Raw genomic sequence first — 12,443 nt, 5'->3', positions numbered from 1 at the left:
AATTTAAATATTTTAAAAATAAAATGTCATATGTTGACATATGAGGTGTCACGGTATTCAAATGTCGTATCCTATCAAAATGTATAATAATATACAAAAAATTCCACTTCAAATTCAAAAGTCGCTATTATTTCCGGCGATACCGGAAGTCACAATTTACTGCCTATTTTCCTCACATACACAGTTGTGCACATTTTAGTCAATTCGTAAAAAAACTGTTGAGGCTACAACTTGTGGCGCAGTATGATCCTCACAAAAATACAAATTACTGAATGGCCAAGCAGAACGTCAAGACTAACAATGCAACATGACTTTTGCAATAAAGGATATTTGAATTAAAGTGATCCAATTCACTAATTTGGTCACGATTCTTTGAACTATGCAATTACACTTAATAACGGTATATGGCAATTTTTTTATACACAATTCACGAAGAAATAAAAGAAACACCTTTCTTACAACCCCAGTGTCAATGAGTTCATAAATGATAAAATTCATGCAATACAAACGGTTTCAATGTATCCATAGATTGGTGTCTTTAAGAAACAACAACAACAAATCCAATTTTCCTTGAGAATTGCTAGTTTCAATCAAATATAGTTTACAACAACTTTTCTTAAATATAAACAATTTTACGTAACTAAATAACGGTACCTCATATAAAATATAATTTTGGAGATTAACAATGGTACTTGTAGGTTGGATTCTCAGTGATGCATCTACTTCTATGAATTCTCCAGAGGATCGTTGCGCTGTAGACGAATGTTTTTGGTATTAAAGTTATTTTATATATCCAAAAAGCACAATTAGAACATGTATTTATTCTTTTGTGAAAAAGAATACAATTCTACAAAATTGACTGACAGAATATTTTTCATTCTTAAACACGCCAACTTATTTTAATTTTCGTTTAAAATGGCAATTAACATTTTTACTTTAACACTTTCTCTTGTTACTAACATTTTAACACAAAAGAAGGCACATCATAAAAGTCCCATTTTCACACACAAGATTTTTAGACGTGTGCTTGACAACGGCTTCGTCATGATGTCTGCTACTTGATGTTCTGTAGAGATTTGTTTGACACCTAATTTTCCCTCGGTTACTTTTTCTCGTATAAAAAAATGTTTGATAGAAATGTGCTTAGTTCTCCGATGAAACTCCGGGTTTTGAGCCAGTCTCACTGCAGCGGTATTATCAACTTGAATAACAGGAACTTTTTTTAGTTTTGTGATTTCTTTGAAGAGCCTGCTCAGCCAAATTGCCTCTTTTGCTCCTTCGTTTGCTGCTATGATTTCAGCTTCAGTTGTCGATGTAGCTACAACTGCTTGTCGTTGGCTCAACCAAGAAATTGCTCCTCCTGAGTATTTCACGATGACTCCTGAGGTTGAACGACCTGTTTTCGTACATCCCCCGAAATCAGCATCACTGTAGATCTCCAAAACTCCAGCCTCTTCTTTTCTCCTACAGCAGACTATCCCAAAGTTCAAAGTCCCTGCGATGTACCGAAAAACTCTCTTGACTCGTACGACATCTTCTTGAGTTGGATTTCAAGGACTCTTGAGATGTATCCTACGCTGTATGCTAGATCAGGTCTTGTGCCGGGCATTAGGTGCATCAGTGCTCCAACTGCTTGCCTGTAGGGAAATTGTATCGCCTGGTTAACTTTCCCTGATGTGGAAGTTTCTTTACCCTTGAGCATTGGAGTTGAAACTGGTTTGCAATCTGACATATTGAAACGCCCCAAAATTTTTTCTGCATAAGTTTTCTGATGAATTTTTATAAACCCTTCTTCTTGTTGTATTTCAATTCCCAAAAAATAGTCTGCATTATTCGAGACAATTTTGAATTCTGATTTCAACTCTTCAATGAAAACTTCTAGCTCTCTTGAATCTGTTCCAGCTACGATACCATCATCCACATAAATTCCAATGATAAGTTTTTGTCCATCCCTTTCTCGAATAAATAAGCATGGATCAGCATTACTGACCTTGAATCCATGTTCATGAAGAAAAGCTCCCAGACGTTTGTTCCAGCATCTTGGTGCTTGTTTGAGACCGTAGAGACTTCTTTTGAGTTGGCAGACCTTGTTGGTTCCATCTTCATATCCTTGGGGCTGTTTCATGAAAACTGTTTCTTCAAGATTTCCGTACAGGAATGCAGTAGAGACGTCAAATTGCATCAAGTTCATGTTTTCACTTGCTGCAATGCTAAGAATCGATCGGTCCCCATCCGGGCGACTGGACTGAAGGTTTCACTGTAATCGATACCATGACGCTGACTGAACCCATTGACCACTAGCCGCCCCTTGTACTTGTCGATACTACCGTCAGGATTTTTCTTAAGTCGGAAGACCCACTTGCATTGAATTGCCTTCGCACCAGGTGGAAGATCTGTCAAAATCCAGGTCTGGTTTTCTTTCAACGAAGCGATTTCACGATCCATGGCTTTCTTCCACTCTACAGAATCACTTCTTTTTAGGGCATTTTCAAACGTCTCAGGATCCTCGGTCACTAGATTTACAAATTCCTCCACCAGCATGGAATATGATTCCAGATGTTGAGGTTTCCTCAAAATCGATCTATCCCTCAAGATTCTTTCAGAATTCTTCTGAAAATATTCTTCTTTTTCCGTCTTAAATTTTTCTTCTGCATCCACTTGTAGCTCATCGTCACTGCGATCTTCTTCTGTTCCTTCATTCTCTTCTTTTATTGGAAACTTAACTTGACTTTCACATTCTTTAATTTTTTCTTGAAATGGAACATCTCTGGAAAGACCTTGATAGATTTCAGGCGAGCAAATTTTCCATTAATGGCCACGATAGTGTGGTGTCATCAGGTTTTTCCATGGTTTTGAACGTTCGCGGGAAAATAACTTAGCACCAAAAGTCAATAATAGTATTTTGTAGCCAAAAAATACTACAACGGCGCGATTAATTGGTTTGTCCTCGACCGTGAACGGTTGTAACGTATTCGACGGGAAATGCGTTTACCCCGTGTTATAGCTGTTCTTTAACTGCACAATATCGATTTCTTGGTTATAAGATCCAAACTCGCTCTAGGATAGAAATAGCCACTTTAGCGCTGGTGAACACGAATCTCTCGAAACAATAACTATACCTGGAGCTGCACGGTTGACACTTCCGTGACCCAAAACGGAATCTCTTCAACAAACTCCCCGAAATAATCCCTACCTATTCTTTGTTAATGAATTAACGTCTTTTCAAGATGTAGTATGTAGTATTAGGTGAACAATTTTTTTTCTGAAGAGCAAATTTGATTGATTATGCCCCCCCCCCCCGCTTTACACGCGAGGTACAGTCGTAAATTACCATGCTACGCTAGTTCTACTTTGCAAACGTGGCAAATCCCAAGCTTGACAAGTTAGGGCCTACTATTTCCGCAGCCATGCAATACGTAGAAAGAAAATATGATCACTAAGTTCGGTTTTTACCACCCGCACGTTAGTATAAGGGCGGTATTGCATGACTCCCAACTTGTTTGACGGAAATACACGTTTTGAAGCACCAGGAACCCGAATCAAACAAATCTCGATGTATCGATCGGTCTGTCTGTCTGTACTCTCATTTCCGGTTAAACGGCGGAAACGATTGGAACCAAATTTGGTACTTATTAGCTCCTGGTTCTGGTGATTACCTTCAGTGCACTTAATTTTAAAAAAATCGATGTAGGCAGACAGTAAAACACACATTAAATTCACAAAACTTTGACGTACACTTTGAAAACTATGCATTCAAAACGTGATCGAAACTAACGTCCTACAGCGTAACAGAGCATTCTCGACTGTCAAGGGAAAAAAATAAAAATAATAAAAACATAAGGGGGATGGAACTGGTTTTCCAAAATGTTGGGATATGCCCTTTCTAACATTGCAAAAAGTTTTCCAAAAGTCCTATCCCGAGCGGCGCTGCTAAATGGGGCTGTGAAAACAAATTCTTATCCCAAAGAGAATTGAGAACTTGGTATGTTTAGACGTGAAAATAGCGAAACCAAAGTTAGTCTGTAACGAAGCACCCAAATTCGTACAGAAATTATAGGAGAATCACTGAACGCAATCATGCAAGCTACGAGCTTTAATGAACACCCGGTACTTCGACGAACTCAAACGGGCGCGCTTCCTTACGAGAAATTGTAGTTCCAGGCCTATCTATTTCTTTTCTACCAATTGGTCGATTTTAATTGCTCAATGGTAATTTAAAACTAGGTACCGACATTCACACCAAGTGCTCACGGCACCAAGAATACAATAATATATCATTTTTGTTCATGGTTAAAAGCTTAGGAGTTATGGTGTCTCACCATAACAACAGTATAGGGGTTTATTTAGGGTTTTAGATATTTGCATAACATAAAGGGTTTCGGGGGCCACCATTTAACAGTATTCCAGTATTCAAATATGTAGGAATTTTGAAAAATATTCACACTTGGGATTTATGGACAATGAGACAGTGGCAAAATACTATTGTAAACAAATTCAACGAATGTATTACGCCCGGACATAAAGCAAACAAAACCTCCGACGTATCGCACAAGCTGATAACAACCATCGTACTTGAATTCCAAAGCCACCTTTCTGCGAATTGTTAAAATATAAAATACATGTGAAAAGCTTCAACTACGTACACAAAATCTATACGATACTCTAATTTGAATAAACACCCTGTATATTAACCTTAAATAAAAGCCACCCACACCTTCCACACTATGTAACTACGCAATAATATGCCCTAACACACTGTACTAACCTTCAACCTTCCCTTAACACATGCAATTTGAACTGTTAGATCCGCTCCGAACAAACATACAGTGGCGTAGCTTGCGTCATTCGCCTTTAAGGAACTGCATAAAAGCGGGTGCTGTAAAATTCAAAACTGTCAAATATGTTACATCACATATTGGTTTCTTCTACTATCAAATTGTTTTTGACGTACTTAAGTGTAACACTCTGTGTAGTAGTTCGTAGTATTTGTAATGTATACAATGTATACTGTCGTGTACAGTTGAAAAAACTGAGCGTAGAATACAATAAGACTCAATATTTTTTTTTACATAACGTATATGGTGTTTGTTGCCAGTGGCACCGCCAGGATCTCCATCTGGAACGCAAATATGAGTTGTTTGGGAACGTAGAGCTGCCAAATAAATGAGACACTTGAATTATTCACCTAATTTATACAGGGTGTACCGGCTAATGCATGTTGTCGGGGCGAGGAGGAGTGTTGCACAACGCATCTTCTTAAATCTACGTGATAAAAAAAATTGTATAGGCGTCGTGTGCTCTTTTTGCAGTCAAACTTCAAATGGTAAAAACGAAATTTGAAAATTTTCACTCACTTAAGAGATACGGACCCTAATGACTATATTTTCATACAGAAATTAACTTTATACAAGAGTTTCTTTATAATAATGGCTGAATAATCTACCGATTCCAGGATTGGTGTACGAGGTCAGGCAAAAAAAAAGTTATCTCACCTAATCGAGAGGCGAATCACTCACATGTAATAATAATAATAATTGTATTTATTGTTCAACAGAAAATATTTCCAGTAACAGAACAATATAAAAATTTAGTATAAACTGCAGTGTATGAAATATCAAAATATCACACAAGAGAAAAAAACATAATAAAATAATAGTATAAAACATTATAGAAAAAAAAGAATGAAGAGACAGAATATGTTAATTAAATTAATAATTTATAAGATCTTTCCAACGACACAAATTTAAAAACAATCCGGACCAGAACTGAAGATAGAAAAAAACTGAAAATCACTACATTAGTATAGCACGCTCGGGGATGGCGCCCAGATGTCGCTGATCCCACATCATGTAGCCCCGGCCCTAAAGTTGCGTTCAAAATACAACTCCTAGCTTACCGTATGTAGTGTAATGTAAATCAAATAAAACAAAATAATCTTGCGTCGAGAATCTTGTGGGCAACCACAGAACGCCGCGGGTTGCCGACCACTGATCGTCAGACGCGATGCAAATTAGCCGTAATTTTAACATTAGAAGCCTCAGGAGGGGTCAATTAACCACATTTAAGATTTAAATTTATATAGGTCCTTTTTTTGGCAACAGAAGTTTGTGGCTTTATGACGTTTTCTTATTTGGGCACTAGATTAATTAAATGAAAAGGCGTCATTGGAACTATTAAAAAAATGGAAAATTTAAAATTGTTATCTATGGTACCCGATTAGGGTCAATAGACCCCATATGTTTTTCGTTGGGTTTTTTACTATATTGGACAAAAATTTGCTGTAACTTATTTTTGTCTCATTTCTGAGGCATCGGTTTTCGTTTTGTCTTACTTTTCATAAATATTGTTTTAGGTTCTTTTATATTTACGATTTTTCATATACAGTGTGTTCGAGATAAGATAGTCGCCTCAATATCTCTTGTATTTGGCGAGATTCGAAAAAATGGTCAAATTTTATTTTGTATGCGATATTACGATCACCCTGTACAGTAAATTGATTGCTCTTTTCAAATATTTTAAAAGAGCATAGGCATTGAATTTAAAAATCAAAAGTTGCCCCCAATTTCGGCCAAACCCCAAGTAGTACCGGAAGGTTCCATATGCGATCGGAGAGATCATAAGGTCACATACAAAATTATGTTTTGCAAATTCTTCGTATTTCGCCAATTAAAAGAGATACTGAGATTACTCTCGTATCTCTAACACACCGTACATGGTAAAGCTAAAGAACAAATAAATTTTAAACAAGTTGTAAATCAGCATATGCATGATTAAAGCGCATTTTTGGTAATACAGGTCAGTATTTTATTAGCGAAGTTTAAAATTATCGATCTCACGAGTAATTTTGGCTGCGTTAAATAATTAATTTTATTTAATTTCAATTGACGGTACGTCTTCATTTTGTAAAACAAATCGCAAAGTAAATAATAAGTTTTTATACTGGTAACGCTATCTAACGGTAAAATTATAGTACCTCCGAAACCCATATCGAAATTATTTTCTTCAATTATCGATCTTACAAGTAATCTAACTCAAAATAGACTAGTGCCTGCACATCTACACTATAGCAGAAAGCTTTTAGTGAAAATTTGAATTCTCTAGCTATTGTAGTTGTGGAGATCTAACGCGGACAGCCGGCCTGCCAGCAATGACGAATATAATAGCGTACTTTTTTCAAAAATGCGCTAAAAATGATAAACATGTAAGTAGTAAAGATAATTTAAAAAGTTCAATATAAGTAGTAAAACACGATCGGAAACACAAAATTCAGTTGAAATACATATAGGGTTAATTGAACCCTCGCGAGGCCCATAGGGGGGTAACAAATTAGTGCTAAAGCGCATTTGAACGGATATGTTTTTTTTAATTGACCAATATGTGTAATTTCGTGCATTTCTTTTATCATTCTGAATAATTCCAAAGCAGTTTTTAAGGTACCGAGGTGAAGCGAATCCGAAGCCATGTCCTCGTGTTGAGCCAAACCGAAAATAATTCTTTGAATTTTTATCATTGTAACGAAAACCAAAGCAACCTTCTAAAGCTTGTAAAGTAGGCAAGTGAGGCGGCGCAGCAGTCAAATCCGAAGCTATGTTTTTGTGTTGTGTTAAATGGTGACATCAATACTTAAATATTTCACGAAAATAAACCCCTGCATTTTTATCGCTTTAAAAAAGTCAAAGAAACATTCAAAAGTTTGTAAAGTAGCGAGATGAGGCGGCGCAACTGCCAAAGCCGACGTTAAGTCCTCGTCTTGAGTCAAATTATCAAATTCCTTGAATTTGATATCATTGTAAAGAAAGTTCAAGAATTCCTAAAAAATTTGTAAGGTAGCGAGGTGAGGTGGCGCAGCTGCCGAAGCTGAAGATCTGTTGAGTCGAACAATTCTAAACAGATTTAATTACTGACATTCAAGATCATAAAAGTTAACTTTTCCCCTCGCTTTTCTCTCGACTTTTCTTTAAACAGTTCTATAAAAAAAATGTAGGCATGTTAATTGTTTTGAACGGCCATATATTGACAAAATTAAATGGTGGGTTTATAGAATCATTATCATTTTAGATCATTAAAAAGTAGTCAATAGAAACAAAAGTTTATTATGCGTCGCTAACCAACACAACCATACATTTGTTTCTATTGGCTATTGCTTAACTATCAATGATAGTGAACTAATGATAATGATTGTATAATCCCACCATAATATAAACTTAGAATTCACAATGGAGTTCTTTGGGATGGGCTTTTTGGGGTGCAATGGAATTATTTTGCAGTTTTGGAATTTTTTTGGAGTTCTTGATTTTTTTTACAATTTTGAAATTGTGGTACCTATCGGACCTGACCTCATTTTTCTAAATTGAAGTCTTGAGTGAGTGTAAATGTTGCTGTCGATGTTGACTATAAAATTTACGCATTCTAGAGTCTTGTATTATTCTTTGCTAACGTAATTTTTTCAGTACACTTTTTAGTTAACACCCAAGAAACACATTGTACGGGTACAGAAACCAAAACTTAAACTGACTAATGAACATCGAGAATCCATTTTCTAATTGCACTTTCGTGCCTCAACTTTTTTAGGACTCTCTTATAGGTACTTACGTTTACAGAGACCCCACTGTTGTAAGTTAAAGTTGAAGCTTTGCTTTTTCATTACCCACACCCTTATCGGGGTCAAATCTCGCATGATGTTAGACTTCAAGCGGACTACACCGCTCGCTGTCTGACGGCGACTTCACGACCGATATCTGATTGCATGAAGTTAGCGTGTGACCCCTGCATGAATACGAGGGTAAAATAGATTATATTGTTCGCCCCCACAGCTAAAGAAGTGGTGTAATTCCTGGAAAGCGTTTATATACCGCGGCGGGTACGTACTTTCAGCGAAAAAAATCTTTACAACGTTATAAATCTGTTTGGCGAAATGGCGATAAAATCTGTTATGCTTTACACTTGTCTTTTTTAGCCCAAAGCATCCCTGAATATTTGCCTGGTATGTGTCTATAGTTAAATAAATACAGAAAGATTCACTTTCTGTTGCATTAACCGATATTTCTTTTACCACTAAATATCGTTCAATTATTCCAGGTAAATCACATTTTGTATGTGCTTACAGTTAGTAGTACACGTCGTTACTTCTTGAAATCCATTCCAAAGTATCCAATTGGCAAGCTGTACATTTTGGGCGAAGCAAAATAAAGTGGTGTTTTCATCCTTACTACTAGTTAGGGTTAATTACATTTCCGACAGCAAACTTTTTGGAAGTATTCCAAACACCTACTACTTTATTTAGTAGTATTGTTCATTTTCAATTTTCCACAAACGATGCTATTTTAATGGTGTCACGAAAACGACTTACCTTTGAGGATGTGATCAACAATTATAAATGTCTTAGCAAATCAGTTTGAAAACCAACGTCTACGATTGAATTTATTTATCTATTATGATGACAAGGGGTTAATTTGTCCATTAAGGGTCGTAGCGTGGAGATACACTCACTGTATAATGTGGCCGCACTTTATGCGTGAACTCCAGTTCGATATAAACGACTGCATAATAAATCAGAAGATTGTTTAGAGAGATAACGCATTTCGGTAATACATTGATATGCGACACGGTCGTTGGTTCGACGGCGATGTAATGCAATATGTTTGACGTCTTAGCCGTTGTTGTATAGTCACCCCTATATTGATGCGAGGGTGTTATTCCGTAGCGCCTTTTTTCCACTCGTGCGAGACAACCTTCGCATTAAATCGAATTTTGATGATCACAAATTTCTGCGAAAGTTTATTTGTTTAGGATCTCGTATATGCTTTGGCATTACCTACTAATTTAAGAAATCTATGGATTGGCTAACATATTACAAAACGGTATAACAACTTAGCTAAAGTAAAATTTCCACCCATAACTAAACAAACTAAATACTAATAATTGATTTCCAATTCGTTTGCTTAATTTTGCAAACACTTTTTTATTGTACAGCTCGGCTTTCCCAAACTAACATGGAACTCAAAATTTACTGGGTTCACAAACACACTGACAATTTTTTTTAAACAATTACAAACACCTTAGATCTAACTTTACCGAACACTACATTCAATGAACTCAAAACAAATTTTATGTGCTATTTACTATGGTATTATAAAAATAATTGACTAGTATATACAGAGTGCAAACGAAACGAGGGAACGCGATTTTTCTCCAAAGTTATTAAAAGATACAAAAAACCTTTCAAATAACATTTTTAGTGTTTCTGATAAGCTACATAAATTAATGTAAATCAAAAGAAAAATATTTTAATTTTCGGAGATACCTATTTTTGACTTTTTTTAAATGGTACGCCCTGTATATTTTTACACTATTTGCTAGGAAATAATTTATGCTTTAAAGAAGTTTTATAAGTTATCCCTTCTTAACTTAATAGAATTCGAGATAATTAAAATAATTATACTGACTATATTATGGAAACAAAATTTGACATTTGTATAGTTTATTGTTATAACTTTATGAAAAAGTTGAATTGATAACATAGATTATTATTTGTTGTAAAAATGCAAGAATACTCAACCTCCCCAACTTCTCAACGCCCTTAACTGAAAGATTCTTTATAAAATGAACTAAGGAATTTTTTATGATATACCTACCATTCGCAGATGGGCTAGGAATGATATTTCACCAAGATGGTGCACTTGCTCACAATTCAATAGATGTAACAAGTTAAAATGCCTGGATTGGAACAAGGGGACCTATAATGTGGCCTGCAAGGTCTCCCGCGCTATCGTCCTTAGATTGCTTTCTGTGGGGTGCCATCCAAAACAAAGTTTATATTACGCATATTACTACACTTGAAGAATTAAAAACATTGAATAAGACAAGCTGTGAACGAGTTAAAAAATAAAAGTTGATAATATTGTAAATCAACATTTGTTAAAAACTATCAATTTTTTATATGGTGAAAATTTTTAAAAATTGTTTATTTATTATTTATTTATTATCCCTCTCTTGTTCTGGGCCTTCAACAGGTTTACGCCCAAAGCTTAATGCTTTTTAGAGGTGCCCCTGCAGAAGGTCTTAATTTTAAGTTTATTTTTTTGATTTGCACGATAATTACTAACCGAAATGTAATGCTATTTGGTATGGTTGGAAAGCATTTTTTCAGAGCTTTCCAACGACGTATCACACATGGGGGGGGGGTCACTATTTAAGATTTAAAAGTTTGGGTGACTGGGGCGCAGGGGGTCGGAGAGGGTGCGTCGCCAACTATGTCATTGTGATTACCCCAAATTACCGAAACGGATCTTGATTTTTGTAAATATCTCGTTTATTTACTAAGACATGGGGGGTGGTAAGTTTTCAAATTGCCACCCTGCATATAATATAGTGTTACCAGTTACATTTGTAAATTAAAATGTTTCGTAACTCAATAATTCTGTTTTCATATCCACCTTTAATTTTGAGAAAAGCTACTTCAATATTTTCCTTAATATCTCGAATTCTATTAAGTTTAGAAACTTATGAAACTTTTTAAAATAAAAAATTATTTCCTACCAAATACTATAAAAATATACAGGGCGTAAAAAGTCAAAAATAGGTATATACCCGAAAATTAAAATATTTTTTTTCTGATTTACTTTAATTTATGTAACTTACTAGAAACACTAAAAATTTTATTTGAAAGGTTGTTTTGCATCTCTAATAACTTCGGAGAAAAGTCGCGTTTCCTTGTTCCGTTTACACCCTGTATAATACCAATTTCTCTTTTAGTATAAAAACAGTAACGGCAACTATTGCAGGTAGCCGCATTTAAGAACAGCAATCAATATTTTGATTGTAAAATGTTGTACTGTCACTATACTAATTAATAGTTGCCTAGGGCGATTTTAGAATTTAAGAACTTGTTATCTTGTTAAAATAGGTATAATACTGCTTCGAGATTTGTATGAAAATTTTAATCCAACCAAAGGACGGGTATATAATCTCTAGCAGATTAAACGTCCTATTAAAATTCCTCCTATTCAATAATGATCGCATAAAACTTACAGGCGGGAATAGACAAAAGTCTCCCAAAACCGTGTGACAACGCTCAATATCTGTTTCGATAGAGAAAACACAAGGTCAATCATAAGAAAAAGAAAAAAGTCTTGCCTGTGAGTGAATGTGCAGCCGAAGAGAGCTCTCTACATCGCCACTATCACCGAAAAGTGTCTCGTTGATTAAAAGTTGACAGCCTGAGTTGCCAACTATGATCTCGACTTGTATTCATACGATTCAATATCGAATGCGACAGCCAGTACACTATAGTTCAGAAGGAAGGTAATGTACCCCAACTCTTGTGAACGCGATTACATATCGATGATTCATCAATCGGGTAATTCTACGGAATGCAAACAAACAGTTACAATTACGATTCAAGTATCGATCCTTTTAAGAGGTAGCTAACGATACGCTTAACA

The sequence above is a fragment of the Photinus pyralis genome, unplaced genomic scaffold, assembly GCF_008802855.1.
Source record: "Photinus pyralis isolate 1611_PpyrPB1 unplaced genomic scaffold, Ppyr1.3 Ppyr1.4_LG9, whole genome shotgun sequence".
Taxonomy (NCBI): Eukaryota; Metazoa; Arthropoda; class Insecta; order Coleoptera; family Lampyridae; genus Photinus; species Photinus pyralis.
This window is presented reverse-complemented; position numbering follows the sequence as displayed.